Genomic DNA, 18737 nt, shown 5'->3' with positions numbered 1-18737 from the left:
GAAGAATTTTTTCACTTAACGAAGTATTGGAGCACTGAAGATTGCGGAAATTGTTCTTGCGGAGACTTCCGTTCGTAAGACTGGAGGCACCAGGTTACCAGGCCAAGACAAGGAAACGGGAGTCGGAGAAAAACGCGTAAAAGGAAGAAAGCCTTCGACTTCGGCCAACCAAGTCAGCCATGAAGAAGACCTGCTTCCTTCTCCGCGTACTTTCCTTGGAATTTCACCCCGAATCATACTCGTAAAAGAACTACGATTGAAAGATCTCTTATCGATCCGATCAGCGAGTTAACAATGAAACATTTTGACTCTCACCGTTTCAAACAGGAGCGTCTTACAAGTTAACCCTCTATAACCCAATTTTTTGCGAGCCAAGAAAAAACTGAGGTAAAGTGAAATTTGCAAATGCCAACCTTCTGATATTAACTGTTTATTTATAAGCGTATTATGTATAAAAAATTCCCCGGTTACAAAGAAGTGGTAATAATAAGGTGGTACGTTAAGTTTGGTCGTAAAAATGAAAGAGGATTTAAAAGATATTAATATACGGATGTGTCTAGATACCTGTCAATCTCTTTATTTTCAAAAAGGAGAAATGAACAAAACTTTATTTCTCTTAAGAGAACACAAGAGATTAACGGATGACGCACGCTTATAATAAGAAGATCAGGTAATGTTATATAGTAATTATAAGAAATTGTAATTGGCTAATCAGAATAACGAGAGAAATGTATCATATTTAGTTATCGGTACAATTGTCATGTTGCTCTTTCCAGGAATAAAATTACGAATACTCTATTGCGAGAATCGTAGTAACTCTCTTGTTTTCACCCTCCAAGATAAGGAAAGAAATGGTTCCTTTGTACTGACGGACCCAACTTTAAATGCCACAAGTTATGATTTTTATTTTATCACAATTTTATTGAATTATTCTAAGTATTTTTCCCATTTGGGGAAGGCATTTCTGGTACTCATCAATGGTCGCGGACATTTCAATCCCACAATTTATTTACTTTCTAAAAGAAAGTGACTCCAGTACTGAACGCCCATCGATTGAACTCCTTGACTATTGTTTATCTTGGCGATTTTATCCTTATTTAAGGTAGGATTTCGAAAGCCGAGAAAGCCGAAAGTAACCTGTACGGCACCTATTGAGTTAACTTCCGTTTGAAAAGACGAGAGAGCATCGGGTTACTGGGCCATGATGGAGTTCGGAACCGAAACAAAAAACGGGAAGGCAAGAAAATCTCCGAAGTTAGCTAACTAAGACCTACGTAAACGAGATCAGTTTTTCGCCCGCTATATGCTCGTGGAAGTTTATTAATGGCCACGAACTTTTGAAACTTCGGAGTCTGGGTAAAGTAAGTGATACACTTTTAATTCTTGAATTGATCATACACCAGACATTACATTCTCTGGCATCTTATTTTCTCCCGTTGTTTCTACAATGAAGAATGAGAAAAGGTTTTAAGTTATCGCCACGTTTGTGGAAAACTGAATACTTTTCATCTGTCCTGAAGCAGAAACTAAATAAACAGACATTCTTCTCTCGTTATCATTTTCTTACATATAATCAACACCCTTTCATGCGCCCCGTAATTAAACCATTCACTAGCTGGTTAAAGGTTAAAACGTTCACTAGTCAGATAATGTTACATTTCTTTAACGCAATTAGAAATACGAGTTTGCTGCATTATGGCATTCGTCATAAGTTTCTTTTTAAAAATGTAAGATTCAATAATACAATCTATGTTAACAATTGACATACAATTATATTCCTAGTATCAGGAGCGAAGGAGAGGCTTCTGAGAATAAAATTGAATATTTGAATATCGAGACTTTTTAGATTTAACCGAGTCTCGGTCAAATGTTCATTTCGGCTTCAAGCGTACAAAAAAAGGACATGAATGTATGAGGTTCAAATGAAACTGAATTCATTAACATCTTCATATCTTACCCCGGGATTAAACGCGCGTTAGTAATTTTGACCTACCATTTCGTACATTTTGAAATGTACTCCTCAAAGTGCAATTCACATATAGTATGCACAAACATTGTACATACATTTAGTACGCACAAACATTGTATACACATTTAGTACGCACTAACATTAGCACGCACATTTTAGTACCGCCTGAACAGAAGTTACAGATCGATCGTAAAATCGGTGTGTAGTACTGTGCATCAATGTGTATGACGTGTGCGTTCTCGGGGTGCGTGATAATGAGTCATTGTTATGCGTTATTTATATTACTTAAGTACCAAATGAGTAATTTATTGTTACGATAATGTCGGCCAAATTGATAGCATGATCTGTTAAAGTAAGTTCAGCCTCCCAGGTTAAATTCTCGTATTGCACCCCAAATCCTCCCATGCGTTCATGACGCTTACACAAGGTTAAAAATGCTCGATCCCGATAAGAAACAGGAAAACTATACAGGCTGAAAATTCTAAATAGTGAGCAGACATTTCACTTTAGAAGTGAATTTGAATAATTCAGGATTCCCAGTACACCTCCATGCTGCCGTAGAAAGGAATGTTCATAAAGGTTGCATTGACACTGCCTCGAAACGGCACCTCCGGAGCTTCTTTAGTTCGAAAGAAGAGTACTCGTGTCTGCGACTGAACAGCTGCGGATTCGACTTATTGCTGTACTCGTGGAAACCCTCGCAAGCCCTGGGAGGGAAAATAGGGCAGCGACTGACTTTCCTCTTCTTCTATCGCTTTATCTTAGCCACGCCTCCTCTCTCTCCCTTCGTCTCAGCAGAGCTTTAATCCCGAGCTAGAAACGCTATTCTCGAGAGTAGAAGCTCACTGCGTGCGAGCTTAACTCATGCGACGTCCCTTTGATTTAGGTGAACTTGCGCACCGGCGGGACTAACGATTCCAAGCTCTTTTCGGAATAGTGTCCTGTGTGGACCCAGAAGTGTACTAAGTGGTACATTTTGCCTCACATGTCCTGCCACCTTTCAAAAGCTGCGATTTCGCCAAAACCACGGCCTCATGGAAAGTGAATTCCTTTGACACGATTTCGAGACCGACATTAGGCATTTCCGGAAACCACTCAACACGGAAGGTATATCAAAGGGCACACTTGCGTTCGGTGGTATATTACATGATATAATAGATAGATCTAATAGTTGGATGTAGAAATGCATAACATATTATTTAGGTATCCTATAATTGTTCACACATTTAACTAGTTACCGTGACCACGGCAAACATTAACTATGGATAGTGAAATGATACATGAAATGGAAGTATGGAGCAAATACCGCATTTACTTGCACCGGTTCATCCCTGGATATAAAACGTAAAAATGTCGAAGAGGGTCAACAAAGTTCTATCGACACTTTCCACCCTTCGTAACCAATGTATCCTTTAATACCGATGGTCGAGGTTCTAATCTCCAGAGATTCCACGGTTTGCTCCTCTATCCCTCCGTAACTAGGGAAGAGTGAGAAAAAGAACGAGAGAGACGGAGAAGAGGAGGGTGTGAGAGAAACTCACACAAGTTGGGTCGCATTCGCCCATGGGATAAATCAATAATCATGACCTACCGAAATTACGTGACCCAGGGTTTACGCAAGTCTCCAACTGGACAAGTACGTCCTGGTACTAGAGCTCGAATTTCCACCCTGCAGAGAGTAGAATCGGGTCTTCAACCAGAACCTCCATTAACAATGCCCTTACAGGAACTGCGATGTAGCCGGGACATCGGAAAGCCTTTCGATGTGTGTCAACTATGATGCTTCATTGATTACGAGAATGTAGGGTTGAACCATTGACATCAGAACCGTAGGTATCAAAGGAAATTTCGGGGTTTTATTTAAGCGAATTTATTATTTCATATTACTAACGGATGCAACGATATTGGTAGATTGGATTGAAATGCAAAATGAAGCGGAACTGAATTATTTAATATTTAACAGTCACTTCTGCAATAAATGAACAAGGGGGTACCAGCAACGAATATATCAAAGTCAAGCAAAGTAGACATTAAAGTAGACATAAAATGTATAATTTCAGAGAAATGGCACAGGGGAGAAAATAAAAAAAACGGCAGAGGAGCAAGAAGGAAAAATAATTACGTTCCCTTCTTTCCTGGGAGATTTTATACGTCAACATGCTCCTCTGTTTCCATGCTAATTAAGACTCCAGTTTTCATATTTTCAGGAATAAACTCCTTTGTCTGTCACCACGCCCTATAACCACACCACGATTCGATACTCTATAATATTCCTATGTAAATTATTGAAATCAAATACAGACACGAATCTCACATTAACCTCCTTTCGTCGACGGGGACGTCAAAACTTGAAAAGTTTACGTTATATGTTTCAATCGTACATTTATCGAACTGAACTACCCTCAAACTTGAAAGCGCCCTCACCGCTAATCTCCGAGAAAAGATCATGGAGGGTGTTTGTGTGCTTTTCTCCTATCTCCCGAGGAGATTTAATGACTTTCAGATCTTAACTGTACATACAAACATGCACCGAAAGAAAAGAAAGAGGTACAAATATCCCCTAGGATTCCTTCTCTCGTCCCGGTTCCTAGAACATTGGAACATACACGGTGTGCGGTGCCAGGATGAGTGCAGATCTATAATTCGCCATCTTTCACCCTCTTTCGATTGTTTCAATCGGACTCATCCGACCCCATCCAATCGCGTAAATAATGGGTTCGTTTAATGAAACCTCGATACATATACCCTCGACATCCCAGTCATGGCTACCTATAACTCGACACGGTCTCCCGTTTAACGCGTCGATTTCTAAACTCGAATCTGCCTAGAACGATCGAAGCATTTAATTCGCAGCCTCCCTCGCTCGATTCGCTCTCCAATTATCGTGGCGCACTTAACAGACCGCGAGTTTCCCACAGCGGTTTCACCACTCAAATAATAGTCGATCGATCTCTGTCGGTAACTTACGGCAGGACCTCGCTGTCGAACGCGGCTGCCGATCGAACTTGCGCACCATTACGCACCGCTGAGTCCGGGATGCCCGGACAGTCCCAAACTAGTTCAGCATTTCGAGCTCGCACCTCGTACACCGACCACCCTCGTGCCACCCTTTCGATGCACCGGCTTCCATAGCTCATCGGCCAGACTGATCCTTCAACCTCTGCCGTACCCACTCGTCCAACTCCTCATCTCACGAGGGAAGACCCCGAATCCATCACGGCCCAGGAAAAGTAGACACGAAAATGATCAAATTAGAACGTAATTAAAGCAGTATCTTTTCACGAGTTGCCTCCTTTTAGTACAAGAAATAAGGGCGAAACAATCCCCAGGCATGGCATAGGTCAGGGTTACGAAAATCCCTCGTTTACAAGTATAGGAAAGAAACACGTGCATCTAAAACAAAATTGAAGAGTACTAGATTTTTTATAAAAACGTTTATGTTCCGTTTTGTTGTAAACTTAATCGTCTGGGTGGAAATATAAGTAAATGGCATGTGCGTATGTCCGATCGAGATACCGAAGTACCGCTTACCTAAGCAACTGCCACTGCCTTGTCCTATGAGCTACTAGCCTGCAATTTCACCTAGCTTTTCATTGTGACGATTGAGTTTACGATAAAAACGAAGAGGAACTTGTTTGTGGAGTACCTAGTGTTCTTCAAATTTTATTGGAAGTATTTTTTCATAGGTACAAGTGGTTTTTAAATATTCGCAAAAAATCAATTTTCGTAACCTTGTTTGCCGGAACAATTGCCCCGAGGCCCTGTGCATAAGGACTGTTTCGTACTTATTCCTTGTTCTAATATTGAATGGTATATTTCCAGGACTATTAGTTCAACATTTTGAGATGAGCAATCCTCGCACTGAAATATCGACAACCCCTGTACCACCCTTTTCATACACCGGCTTCCATAGCTCATCGGCCAGACTAATCCTTCAACCTCTGCCGTACCCACTCGTCCAACTCCTCATCTCACGAGGGAAGATCCCGAATCCGTCACGGTCCAGGAAAAGTAGACACGAAAATGATCAAATTAGAACGTAATTAAATCAGGATATTTTTTCACGAGTTGCTTTCTTTTAGTACAAGAAATAAGGGCGAAACAATCCCCAGTCATGGCATAACAAAACAACTATTTACAGGAGGTCAGGGTTACAAAAATCGCTCCTTTACAAGTATTGAAAAGAAACACGTGCATCTAAAACAAAATTAAAGATCACTACATTTTCTATCAAAACGTTTGTCATTCCTTTGTTGTAACCTCTAAATATGGCTTTAAATTTATGAAAAATAAAATTTCAAGAGAAAAACATTTTTTCGACTATATTAGAATAAGTAACACGTGTTAAAAACGTGTTAAACTAAATAGATCTACGTGTATTAGAAAATTTGCACAATTAAAAAAGTTATTGTACTTGTACATGCAACTATAATAGTCTTACTATTAATAATCCTTTTCACAAGAAAATGTATTGTGGTCCTAGTTTTGGTTCTAGTCCAAGATAAATAACAAAAACTTTTATTTTTAATGAAATTTCTCGCGCATCACGTCCTTCCTTAGGGCGTTTATAATCACGTGCTGAAGTTTCAAATGATTCCGTGCACTCGGTTTTGAGAAAAGTTTTATAAATATTCTCACGTTTGGACACAGAGAATGACCCTTTCATGTCACCGTAATGATTCGTCAGCAATAATTCTTACGTCGTCGATCGCAATAAAAAGCAGATAGGCAACCAATTGCATCCTCTGCGTACGGTGGTGGGTCGTAGACGGTGTCAAAACACTTCGAAATTCTGGGCGACAAGTCCTGGACCATAAACCCCGTTCAACGGAGCCATTTCATGGTTCATCGGCAGAACTAACCCCAGGAACCCCTGGTGGTAACCTGCCTAGTGGATGCGTCGCAGCCCCGCTGCACCTGTGCGTACCTGCGCCGAAGAGTGATGGAGGAATAAAGGAAGTGAGCTAGAGGGAGGTACAGAGGGAGAGAGAGAGAAGGCGACGGTATCTCTTCGTGCAAACGGGAGACCTCAATCCGTTACAGGCACGTAGACGCAGTACTCCCATTAAACCCGAGCCTCGTGGGAGCGCTTAAATGTGCTCAACGAGCACCTCGATGTTCGTCAGAGTGCGTCACCTTCGGCTATACATTCGCGCTGCGCTCCAAACTTCTGCCGAAGGAAATTCGCAGGGAACGTAAAACTCAAAGAGAGGCCAATTGCCCCGTTTGAAATTATCGTCTGATTAACTAATCAGCAGTAGAGTAAGTCGAATCACTAACGATGCGGACTCCAAAATTAAATTTCCTAATCGTTGTCCATGGAGGTCTTCCACGTTGTTCGAATTTGTACAGCATGAAAGATTCAAGAAACCCAGTTAAGAAATATTAATTGCAAGGCGAGAAAATCGTTCCTAGGAGAGCGATGTAAACTGCAGCAAATAATCAAAAACTGCGAAAAGGAAACTAATGATTCCGTGGATTACTTTTTGAAAGATTCAGAAAACCCAGTTAAGAAACATTAATTGCAAAGCGAGAAAATCGTTCCTAGGAGGGCGATGTAAGCTGCAGTCCAAAACCGCGAAAAGGAAACTAATGATTCCGTGGATTACTTTTTGAAAGATTCAAAAAACCCAGTTAAGAAATATTAATTGGAAGGCGAGAAAATTGTTCCTAGAAGGCGATGTAAGTTACAGTAAGTAATCAAAAACCGCAAAAAGGAAATTAATGATTCCGTGGATTATTTTTTCAAAAACTGTATGAAGAGAAAGGTGGACATAGACCCACAATTTTTGGCAATGTAGAGTTACACGAAATTATTCATTAGTTGGATTGGACATTGGTTGATCATAAACAGGAACCTTGATATTCAAAATGTGAGATGTGTTTCAAAATGTCAAATGCGTTTAGGTGAAATGAAAATGCTTTCTGAAGCATCGAAATAATTGTAATACATTAATACATTAATAGTAATACAAGGACACATTATTGATATTTTACGCCTTTTAGGAGCTTAGAATCTAAAACGAATGCCTTTACGTTCTAGGCATAACAATTTACATCATCATAGAAACTGAACATTACAGATTTATGTGGGAAATGCTGAGAAAAGTTTTATAAATGTGTTCAATGAAATTCTCAGATATCCCGCGAGAGCACGTACTTTGTAACTGCACTCAGAGCAATGATTTATACTATTTATTTATAATTTGTCGCTAAACGTGATTGATGGCATCGTTAGACGACTAAAATACCCAAAATCATGAATCCAAGGAATTTCATCGCTTTTACTTCCATCTCTTTATAATCAGTCTGCTGAAATGATATATGCGGTACCTTAGTTCGTATAACTCTCATTATAGAGTGTAATGGAATGCAATATACATATAAATGTCGGTAACGTGGGATGCCAGATTATGATACCACTTACGTATTCAAAATGGCGTTATTTCCAGAAAAGTTATAGATGAATTTTATTTTATCAACGTTGATTAAATTTCTCGGCGATCTTCATATCACTTTAAAGTTGCATTAGATGGGAAAGAGTGCTACATACAATTATCTTCAATAGAATTTCGATAAAATTGGTATATTACTGAATCCATGGCAGAAAATTCTTGAAACTTCTGATAACCGGTAACTGAACTCTGCCCTTCCAGAACTTTGTTGGTACATTATGATAATTGCAAGTCTTGGTTAATTTGAAATCGGAGTAATCTACGATCTTTGGACTCACTTTTTTGTAAAATATCAGATGTTCGTATCTTTGCTCTTCAGTTACTTGTAAATAACAGAAATGATGTATCTCGAGAGACCGCTTATCTCCGCGCTCGTATATCTCGAAAACTAAACAGTATATAATACCCTGTTAAAAATATTCATAAAATTCAAACACTGTTGGTACATAAGGTTGTGGTAAAATTATAAATTTCATGTCTCAAAAGTGAATAATTACAAATTAATGATAAACTTCAAAATAAAGTGTAATGTAAGTGAGATTCCGTTGAAAAATGAATACAATTATGTATTAAATTTATAACACATCATCGACGTTGTTTGGAAATGTTATGAAATTAGTGTATCATGCCTGAATGAAACTTCCAACAAAAATTGTATAAAAATTCAATTTTTGTTAACAGTGTACCTACAATCGAGTATTTGTATGCAGTTCAATGTATGCAGTAAGTTAAAACCCACAATAAATTGTACCTAGTGTATTTTAAATTATAATTCAGTATATATTGTTATTACTTCGACTATTGTTTAGATAAAGGTAATAATTTTCAACCGCTATTGTTTTTCCACGGTAGAGTTTCTTTAAAATTGTATTATAATATCGAATATCAATCTTAATATTATGACTATGTACCCAAATACTTATTAATTGTTAATGCCATTAAATTTCATTATGCAGGACTGTTCATCAACGGGTGTAATGGATATTCTCAAAACTTTTAAATTTGTAAGTTATTTCTAGAACTTCAGTCTTGTGAACTTGTGTAGGTGTGGTTCTTGTAATATTGACCAAATTATGACAGTCTAGATTTCTTGGTGACAATTGAGACAATTGTCCGTCTTACATACGTGAAGTGTTTAAATGAGAATCTGCTCAAGCTGACGTTGCCATGTCTCATATCAGAAATAAACACGAGCACAATTTCCATGTCACTGCAGATGACGCAAAATCGACTTAAAGAGTTGGAAGTGGAAAAGTCGATAACACTTTTCAGAGTTCAGACACTTTTAAAAACCTGACCTCGGTGAAGCGATTTGCACGCACAAATATGCATTTGCGAGTGAATTGACGCAATGAGTTATATAATAACATATGTAATTACTGTATCAATAATTACCTAAACCCAAACATACCTGTCAATAACAAATTTGCGATTTGCACGCACAAATATACATTTGTGAGTGAATTGACGCAATGAGTTATATAATAACATATGTAATAACTGTATCAATAATTCCCTAAACCCAAACATACCTGTCAATAACAAATGTACCAATATTGAACAAACCCAAATTTGTAAACACAGCTATAAAGTAATTCATAGTATTAATTTTACTAACCTAAGTTATGAACACCAAGCGAGTTAATTGAAATGATTTTAAAACAGGCATTCGCTTAAGTCAAAGAGTGAATATACTTATAAATTAGTTGAAACAGCACGTAGACAATTGTAAACAACAAATGGGACGAAGCAGCTAATTTGAGGAGCTATTCACTCGGAAGTCAGTGAAAACAATTTCCTTCGTTGAAAACCGATTGGCTTTGATTTCATATGATAAACAAGATTGCGATTCGGTAACACGTGACAGTCGACCTTGCGACCGGACTTTCTTTTCCTAATTTTATTATTACAAATATATTTACGTTATATTATTTCAAATTTTATTTTATATAGAATATCGACCAGAGTCAAGGGCTGTCGGGGCTCAAACTTAGCCGTAAAAGAATTGGGTGCCAGTTAATTTTAATAAAATTAACGAAAGCAATTTTCTTTTTTTCATTACTCAAAAACAATTAATTAGAGTTCAAGCGGGATGACCCGAAAGGGAGGAGATTCCGAATTTCCAAGAACATTAAATGAACAGATTGAACAGAATGTATAAGTACTTACGAAATGAAACGTGTAGCCGACGTGAACACCGACTCTGTTAAACGGTGATTGCTCCAAATGGTCTTCCCACTTATATTAACTTACTAATTACATTTACAATTAAAGGCACGCAATTTCCAAAAGCTGTGAACGGGTCGAGAGTCAATTCGAGAGTGATTCTCTACGATCGATCAGCTCGCTGCGTGTTAACAGGGGAATCAGTGACTTCGGTGTCAGACCGCGAGCGCGTAGGCGACACTGAAATCTTACCAACAATTGGCGCCGAATTCGAAATTGACGATAGATCATGGTTTCCGTCGATTTGATGCCTTAAAAGTGTCTAACTTGCTATAGGCTTCGGGGGGACCAGTGGCAAGACGTTGAGGTAAAATTTCCTGTTAAAACCTTCAAATTGTCACAACGTTTTGGTGATTTCCAATAATTTCCAGTGATTTCTGCTTGCGATTTCCAGCTGACGAGCCAGGTAGCTTGCCAGGTAACTTCGAGCATTAAAATTCATTGTTTCCTGAGTGAATACCCCTTCCAGTTAATTTCATTTCTTCGCAGTGCACACAACATGTGTCCTTAAAAGTGTTGAAACCACATAATGTCGTCAGAATAAAATGTTAAAGTTGTAGAAACAGATATTTAAAGGTGACTCGATGTGTTAAATAAATGCAGAGTGTTGTTACCCATAAAAGTAATGCGACTAACGAGGAATGGTTAAGGGAATGTGAAAGTGGCATCTGAAGGGTGAATCATTCATGAAACTTTTTTCCGAACTGGGTGTACCAAATCATTCCAAACTTTAAAATGTGAATATGGATGTCATGAAGAACGTCCCAACACCCATAAAATTTCGTTCTTTTATAAAAATTTAAAAATATTTATAAAAAACGTTTAAAGAATTGAAATTTCATGGGTGTCAGGACCCTCCTTATAGCCTCCATATTCACATTGTAAAGTTTGAAACGATTTGGTTTCCACAGTTCGGAGAAAAGTTTCATAAACGTGACCTCTTTGACGCCACTTTTACCTCACCTCAATCCAAGTTTAAAATATACATAGTAATTAAACAAAGTTTACCGGGGGAGTAAAAGAATCGATAAAGTTATTAGTGAACGTGACCATTTCTTCGAACCTTCGAGTTTGAGGTCGAATGAATCTACGTTCGATTTTAAATGAAGAGGAAGCTCTGACTACGAAGTGTAAAGATGCATTATTTTTTTTTTTTAACACCTCGAGTAAAGTGAAATGTGAGCACTGATCAGCGTTGAATCTTCAGACGATTTTCGTTTGACAAACGGGAACAACGCATGGTCTGAAAGGAAACTCGAAATCTTGTCTTTAAAGATAATTGGGCAAGTCCCATGTTCGGTATAAGTGGAAGCCCCGGCTGCAAACTCCTCGCAACGAATAATGCTCTCGAAAGCTCCTACAGCGAAAGACAGTCATAAATTAGTGATACTGTATAATTCATACGCTTCCTCGTATATCAGCAGTAACGGGATGAGAGATGGGATGAAATTCTGCATTCCAGACCATACATGGGAAAATCTTCCTGAATTGTTAAAGACCTTCCATTCTTCCTCTTAAATATTCTTCGCTGCAGCGAGTAGATTTCACGTGGAGCAAACAAGACCTCTTCGTGTCTAGCTAATGAAAAATACCCGAGTTGAAATTTTAGCCCTATTTTAAACCTGCGCAAACTGAGACCTCTCTTAGTCCTACCTCACTCTTTGTCCTCCTTTCGATCCTGTAGGTACATCTTATAAAATACACAAAAATAATATTGTTCTTAGCACTGCACGCTAGAACGCGACCAGCTCCTAGTAGCTCTGATTAAGTGTTTTTAAAACAGACGTCTGCTAGAATAAAGAGTATGGAGGGATGCATTTTCGCGTTAAGTCCGTTCAAAGTTACATATATAAGGTTTTCCTTCGGTCGTTACACAAAGCAGAGTGTCGTTTTTTGGAGCCACGCAAAGACTCGTAGTGCCTCGAAAAGTGTTGCCGTGCCGTGGAAGGGATACAAACATTTTCTAATTTCTTCTTTCTACTTACTACAAACATTTTCCTTGCGGACGTAACAAATATGCAGAAGACTTTTATTCCACATTTTATTACTATTGGGCAATCCAATGTGTAGCTCCATTTTAATATTCATATAAATACAAACTAATACCCTCGATATAAGGTTTTGGAAGACCAAACGCGGTCCTTACGAAGTCTTAATTTAGACCTAAAAGTAGAAGAAATGGAAATATCTACCATTATAAAGGTCTAAAGTAGGATTTCCATCATACAAAAGTAAGCCCATTTCCCCTAGTAGCACAAAACATCAGTCTTGTAATTTCTATATATTTAACAAATATCGTACATTTTGTAAACATTTAGCTAATTTCTATTTCGAAGTTCATCCATGCGAAGACATGGTCAAAGTGACGTGTACGACCAAATGCGAGTATATGCTCCGTATTGGAAAACCCTTCCCATGAAGTCGGCCGAGTTCATTCATGAATAACATTTGATAAAAGTTTCGATTTTCGAAGAGAAGAAAGGGAAAAAGAAACTGCTGGATGCAGGATTTTCTCCGCGTCTAGTTTGACGTCTATATCAATATTAGGTCAGTCGAAGTCCATACAAAATACTGAATCGTGAGGTCACGAAAGCATTTCTTACGTCTCGCCACGACAAATCTAGGTGTTTTCAGAAGTTGTAAACGTAGTCTTCTCACGACCTGCACATAAAACGTGGTCGTGCATTGGATACGTTTTTTTCCAGTCTTAATCTCATTCTCTTTGAAATTACTCGGTCCCGTTGGTGGAACCCAATTAATCCTGAGATGCCTTCACTGTCACGTATCAGTGTTCGCGAGAGAACTTTATCCCTGGACAATCCAGCCACCTGGTCCTTCCCCAGGATGTGTCTTAACCGTACGTATAGAACTCAGCTCCTGTGGAAAACGAGGATTCTACTTATAAGTTACTTAGACGTCGATTGTACCCTTAGAACAGGTACTCCTAGTTGACCCAAGGCATTCTCCGGGTCGATCTGCTATCGATTCCTATTCCATGACGCCAAGCTTAACACAATGACTGCCACGAGGGTCATCGGTGACCGGCACTCGATTTAGCTATATCGCCGTGGGGGTCACCGGTGACCGGCGACGCATAATAAAAAATTCATGTTGGCGCCATGGGCAATCAATGTAAAATTTGCGTGGCAGTCAACGTGTTAAATAAAGCTTCGGCACTTCATTTCTTTCCGACCTGACGCCAAATCCACTTTTATTCTCTCCCATATTTACCGTCACATTTGCTTATTCTATTTAGGTTTATACAGCGTGGAGTACTGATATAACAAAAAATCCATCAAACGTCAGTTCCGTTACCTAAAAATAATTTACATACGCATGAGAGTAAATTTCAGTTTAGGTGACTTACATACATTGGGTATTCTTTTTCAATAATACATTATCCTTCTTCAATTCATTATTTTCGTCAAGGTGATCCTTATCTTGAGAGTCAGTTTTTCATGAGGATACTTTACAAATAAAAACATAAGGGTGTAAGTACATGTATTAGACGCAAAGTTCCTTGACGCCGTAAGTGGTTATTTGGGGAGTTTTACATGTTGCAAACTAGCAGGATTGACCCTTTTTTCCATGTTCCTAAGTGACTGTTCGTCACCTTTATCCTTGGAAGAACGTAAAATAGATCGGTTCTGTAATTATCGTTAATTTTATGTTTAAGATACATCGGTTGACGACCCTCTCCTCGTTTTCCTTTGCCTCTACCATCGAGAGATTAATGGAATTACGGATAGCGACTAGCCACCGAAACCATCTTTGTCACCCGAGCTTGGAGTGACCTTCAATGCCTGTGGATAGCGAATCCACCTGCTGATATCGTTAGAATACGTAGTCAATGCTATCGTATTCAAGGTATCGCGGGTGAGTCCTGCGAGCAGGACGTATTTCGCTATCTCTAGCACGCTATCGTATCATTCCTTCGCTTTCGGCATACCCAAATTAATTATCTGATAGCAAAATAGTATCCATGTGACAACATAAGCATCCGACATCTCCGGTCCTCGATCCGAATTCCAAGATTACTCGAGGGGCTATTCACTCGGAAATAAATGAAAACGAATTCCTTCTTTGAGAACCCATTGTCTTTCATCTCATATAATAAACAATGAGATTCAGTAACAAGTAACGTTCGACTTCAAAATTGTGAGAATGTGTCGGTGATTTCCCACAATTTCCAATGATTTCCATGATTCAAATCTATGATTTCCTGAGAGAATAACCCCTCGAATTGCACAATAAACACAAAACAGTGGAATACACGTTTAAAGGCAGTAAACGCGTTGCGCACGTTCGAGCATCCGCCCTTTTACCCGTCAAATTCGGGATTTCAACAGTTTTACGTCGATCTCTTCATCATTACTTTACTGAAATGACATATGGAACGCTTCGGTTCGTATAATTCTCAACGTAGTTTATAAAAGACTTCAACATTAATATAAATGTCGGGAACAGGACGCGCCAGCTTATGTTCCCACTCGAGTATTTAAATGACGTTATCATCCAAAAAGGATATGGATGAATTTTAATTAATCAACCTCAATTAAATGTATTATCGCCTCCCATATCATCTTAAGGGTTAATATATGTCCAATGGCGATGCATCACCAGGCTAGATATCTAAAATTTCTTTATGTCAGCTCGATAAATTTTTCAAAACTGCCCTTCCCACGCCCATTTTTGGAGCTGAATAAATGACCGTCCATATTCAAATTAATCGAAACTTTCCGCGATGTCTCCCCTGTATTAATGATTTAGTACATGGCTTTTAAACTTTGCCGTGCCGTTTATTGAGTTTCGGTCGTTCGCTTCGCGGACTCCGTCTGAGTTCTCGCGTCACCCTTTAGCCCAGAAGTTCGAGTTAAGCTCTAGTTAAGCTCCAGTTAAGCTGGAGTTACGCTCCGGTTCGTAAAGTTAAAGTTTTTTGTAACCAGAAAATTTTGTAGTTCGAGCTTCGTTGACACCACAGAGTGCTCGAATCATTGAGGTCTGCAGCGGTTACTTATTGTTAGTCTTTGTACAAATCGAACTTGTATTAATATTGAAACACAAAGATGAATGTAAATAGTAATTAGCTGTAAAGAAAATGAAAACAGTTAACTTTTATAATAAAAATATACCTATTTGGCACTGAAAAGAAAATAAAACCAATTTTACGACTAACAATCAGTTTGATGATGGAGCGCTAAAGAAACGAAAGGTAACGGAATATAAAATTGAAGTCACGTAAGTAACCCAACTTTTGACAAATCCGGTCCAGGAGATTTAAAGAAAACTTCTTCGAAATTTCTTAGCAATCATAAGACGAGAAAATGTTAAGTGAACAAACGCATTACGCTAAATGGTAAAGGATGTTTCAGAACGACCCGCAAAGCCTCTTCTCAAAGGAACCGCTCAAGCTCCACGTTCTGGGAAAGGCGAAGCCTTAGCTGCACGGAAGGAGCACATCTAAAGCTACATCACAAGCTCATTTAACGAGGACTGAAATTAATATCGTAAGATACTGCCACAGTCTTGCCCCACGTGGAGAAGGAGCTCCAAAAGATTTCAGTTTCTAAGAAGCTTCTGCTCTCGAGCAATAACGGTTCCCTGTGTAGTTCATTATTTAAGAACGAGAATATTCCTTATTTTTCCTTTCCCCATCAAAAAGCCAGAAGGAGTTCACCCAACATTTCCGGAAAATCTCCACATCCCTTTCGAATACAATAGGAGATAGAAGCCCCAAGGAAATAAATTTGACGGTTCCTCGTCTAGGGGTAAGGACACCAATCCTATGTTCCCGAAAACAAGAGAGCCAGGTAGGGTGTAAGCCACACGGTTAATTGTACGATGGAAGCTTCTCCCAGGAAGAACGTGGCTGGACTGGGTATTTCGAAACGCTGGGAGGACTTTTATGCACATCGAAACAATCTTACCAACGAACAGGCCCATGGAGCCGGGGATACATCTTCACAGGACCTCTTTTCCGCGTCTAACTGGAGGTACAGGAAGTCGTGAAGGTGGATCCGGAAATGGGGAATCTTCCGAAATGAGCCTCGAAACCTTTCCTTCGAGAGTAACGGCGCGAATCCTGTGCTCGAAGAGAGGGAAAGTCCTGGTTCAGCGGACTGTCTGCAATCGAGGAAGCGCCTGAAAGCCGCCTAGACGACGACTTGGCTGAATTGATATTGCCGGATCCTGTGGGAAGCTCCCGAGTCGAAAGTTTCATCCCACTCTAATTTTCGGCTTCAAATGTATTTTAAGGGGATGTGAAAGTGGCATCTGAAGAGTTAATCGTTCGTGGAACTTTTCTTCGAACTGGAGGTGTCGAATTGTTTCAGACTTTACAATCTGAATGTGAAGACTACACGGAAGGTCCTGACACTCGTAAAGTTTCATTTCTTATAACAATTGTTTAAAATACCTATGAACAAATTTAGTGAAGTTTAGCTCCCAAGCCCTTATTTGGAACCTTACGTAACCCACGTAAGAACGAAATAAAGGAACGATTAAAGGTTCTCAGCTAGGTCAATATTTCGATTTGGGAAGTGCTCCAGGACGTGGACCGAGATTCTACATTTCGGCCTGGCCACTCCACCGAAGATCTTCCGCGCTTCTCCTTTTCCTTTTTACTCTCCTTGCGTGCATTTCCTCCTTATTTATTTATTTGTCGATGTCACCCGAGCACGCGCTATTTCTCTATCGCTTTCTATCTCCGTTCAGAAGAGGAGGAATCGAGAGGGAGCGAGCGCGGACGATTGGGTGCGAGGCAGAGGGAAAGAACGGAAAAACGGAAAGCCAATCTACGGGGCCCGCTTTCAACGCGATGAACACGGGAACGAGAAATTAATTTCGAACAAGTCTCTCGAAGCTCCATGGCTGACGATCGAGTCGAGTAGGCGAACGATCCTCTTCTACGGACATTTATGGATGCGCTTCTCCCGACGACGGTCCGTCCATCCGAATTCGCCAAAGAATGGGACTGCGCACTTGGAATAATTACTCGAGTAATTACTTATGGAACTGTTCAATTCGGCTCTCGAGGCTTAACAATTGACTCTTGATTCGGCTGAAAAAAGGGAAAATCTGTTACGCTTTAACGCGATTAGGGAAGGATTTGACATCCGTGGGAAAAAATTAGAACTGCTAAAACAAGATGAATTCGTCCGAAAGCTAAATGAGTTTATGCACCTCTGTGCCACTTTGCAGCAATTCCTCTTGGAAACTGTTGAATTTTTATGCCACTGATCGTAAAAATTCAAATAAAAACTCCTAAAAATAGCGAGAATAAGTACGTCAAGTTTTTGTAAAAGAAGATTGTTACGTCAAAGTAAGAGATTATTGAGATCTCAAGGATTTTTAACAAGAAATAGATTAAGTCGTATACCAATGGGAACTGTAGCCATTAACTCTTTAAATGTGATTACTATCTTGCTTTCAATTCTTGATGTTGCAATTTTAATGGCCATCGATGTGTTTATGCAGTAAAATGCCGTTTTAATGGAAACCGCGCTTGAATTGGGATCCAAAAAACTTGTGTTAATCTTCGGTTCTTATATTTATCACGAGTCAAACTTGTAATTTTAATGTTTGGACTGGAAACTCCATCACGGATTTGACTCGTGATTGTACGTTAAAGGTACGTTAAAAAAAAAACTCCAACTTCTGATTTCGTTAATCTTCATTCCTTTGACGTCATTTATTGGTCAAATTTTTAATTCGCCAAATAATGACCTAATTGTTTCTCAAATCGAAAGATATGATCGCCTATCAATGTACTAGAAGATATATAAGTCTCAAACATCGCATACACTGCGAATTCCCAACCGTAAAGTAAGGAAATCGCACTCATGCGAGAATTTCCAATTAGTGACATGTAATTATCTGAAAGTTTGAAAAGATTGACACTTAGCAATGAATTTATAAGGCTCTATTTTAAAGGGCCGTAAAGTTCTAACGATTGAGAACTCTTACTCGGAGGACTTCGAGAGCTTCTGGATTTCTTCATTTTTCTTCTTATCGAAGTTAATTATGTACTAGCTGGAGCAAGGTGGTACCCTCCAGTGCTCATCGGTTCTAATTTGCCCCGAAGAGAA

At 39.2% G+C, this 18737-nt stretch overlaps 1 protein-coding gene across 2 annotated transcripts in view; it reads right to left on the bottom strand.

The window, feature by feature from the left end:
* Window positions 1-10764, bottom strand: part of LOC105696114 (glutamate receptor ionotropic, kainate 2) — a 332137-nt gene extending 321373 nt beyond the window's left edge. For both annotated transcript variants that reach the window (XM_012418304.2, XM_012418303.2), the window contains exon 1: window positions 10594-10764. The gene's annotated coding sequence lies outside the window, so the exon portion shown is untranslated. The remainder of the gene's footprint in view (window positions 1-10593) is intronic.
* Window positions 10765-18737: the final 7973 nt, after the last annotated feature.

Source organism: Orussus abietinus, unplaced genomic scaffold, assembly GCF_000612105.2.
Source record: "Orussus abietinus isolate OABI.00-Male unplaced genomic scaffold, Oabi_2.0 scaffold51, whole genome shotgun sequence".
Taxonomy (NCBI): domain Eukaryota; kingdom Metazoa; phylum Arthropoda; class Insecta; order Hymenoptera; family Orussidae; genus Orussus; species Orussus abietinus.
The sequence above is the reverse complement of the archived record's forward strand: the minus strand, read 5'-3'. Positions and strand labels throughout refer to the sequence as shown.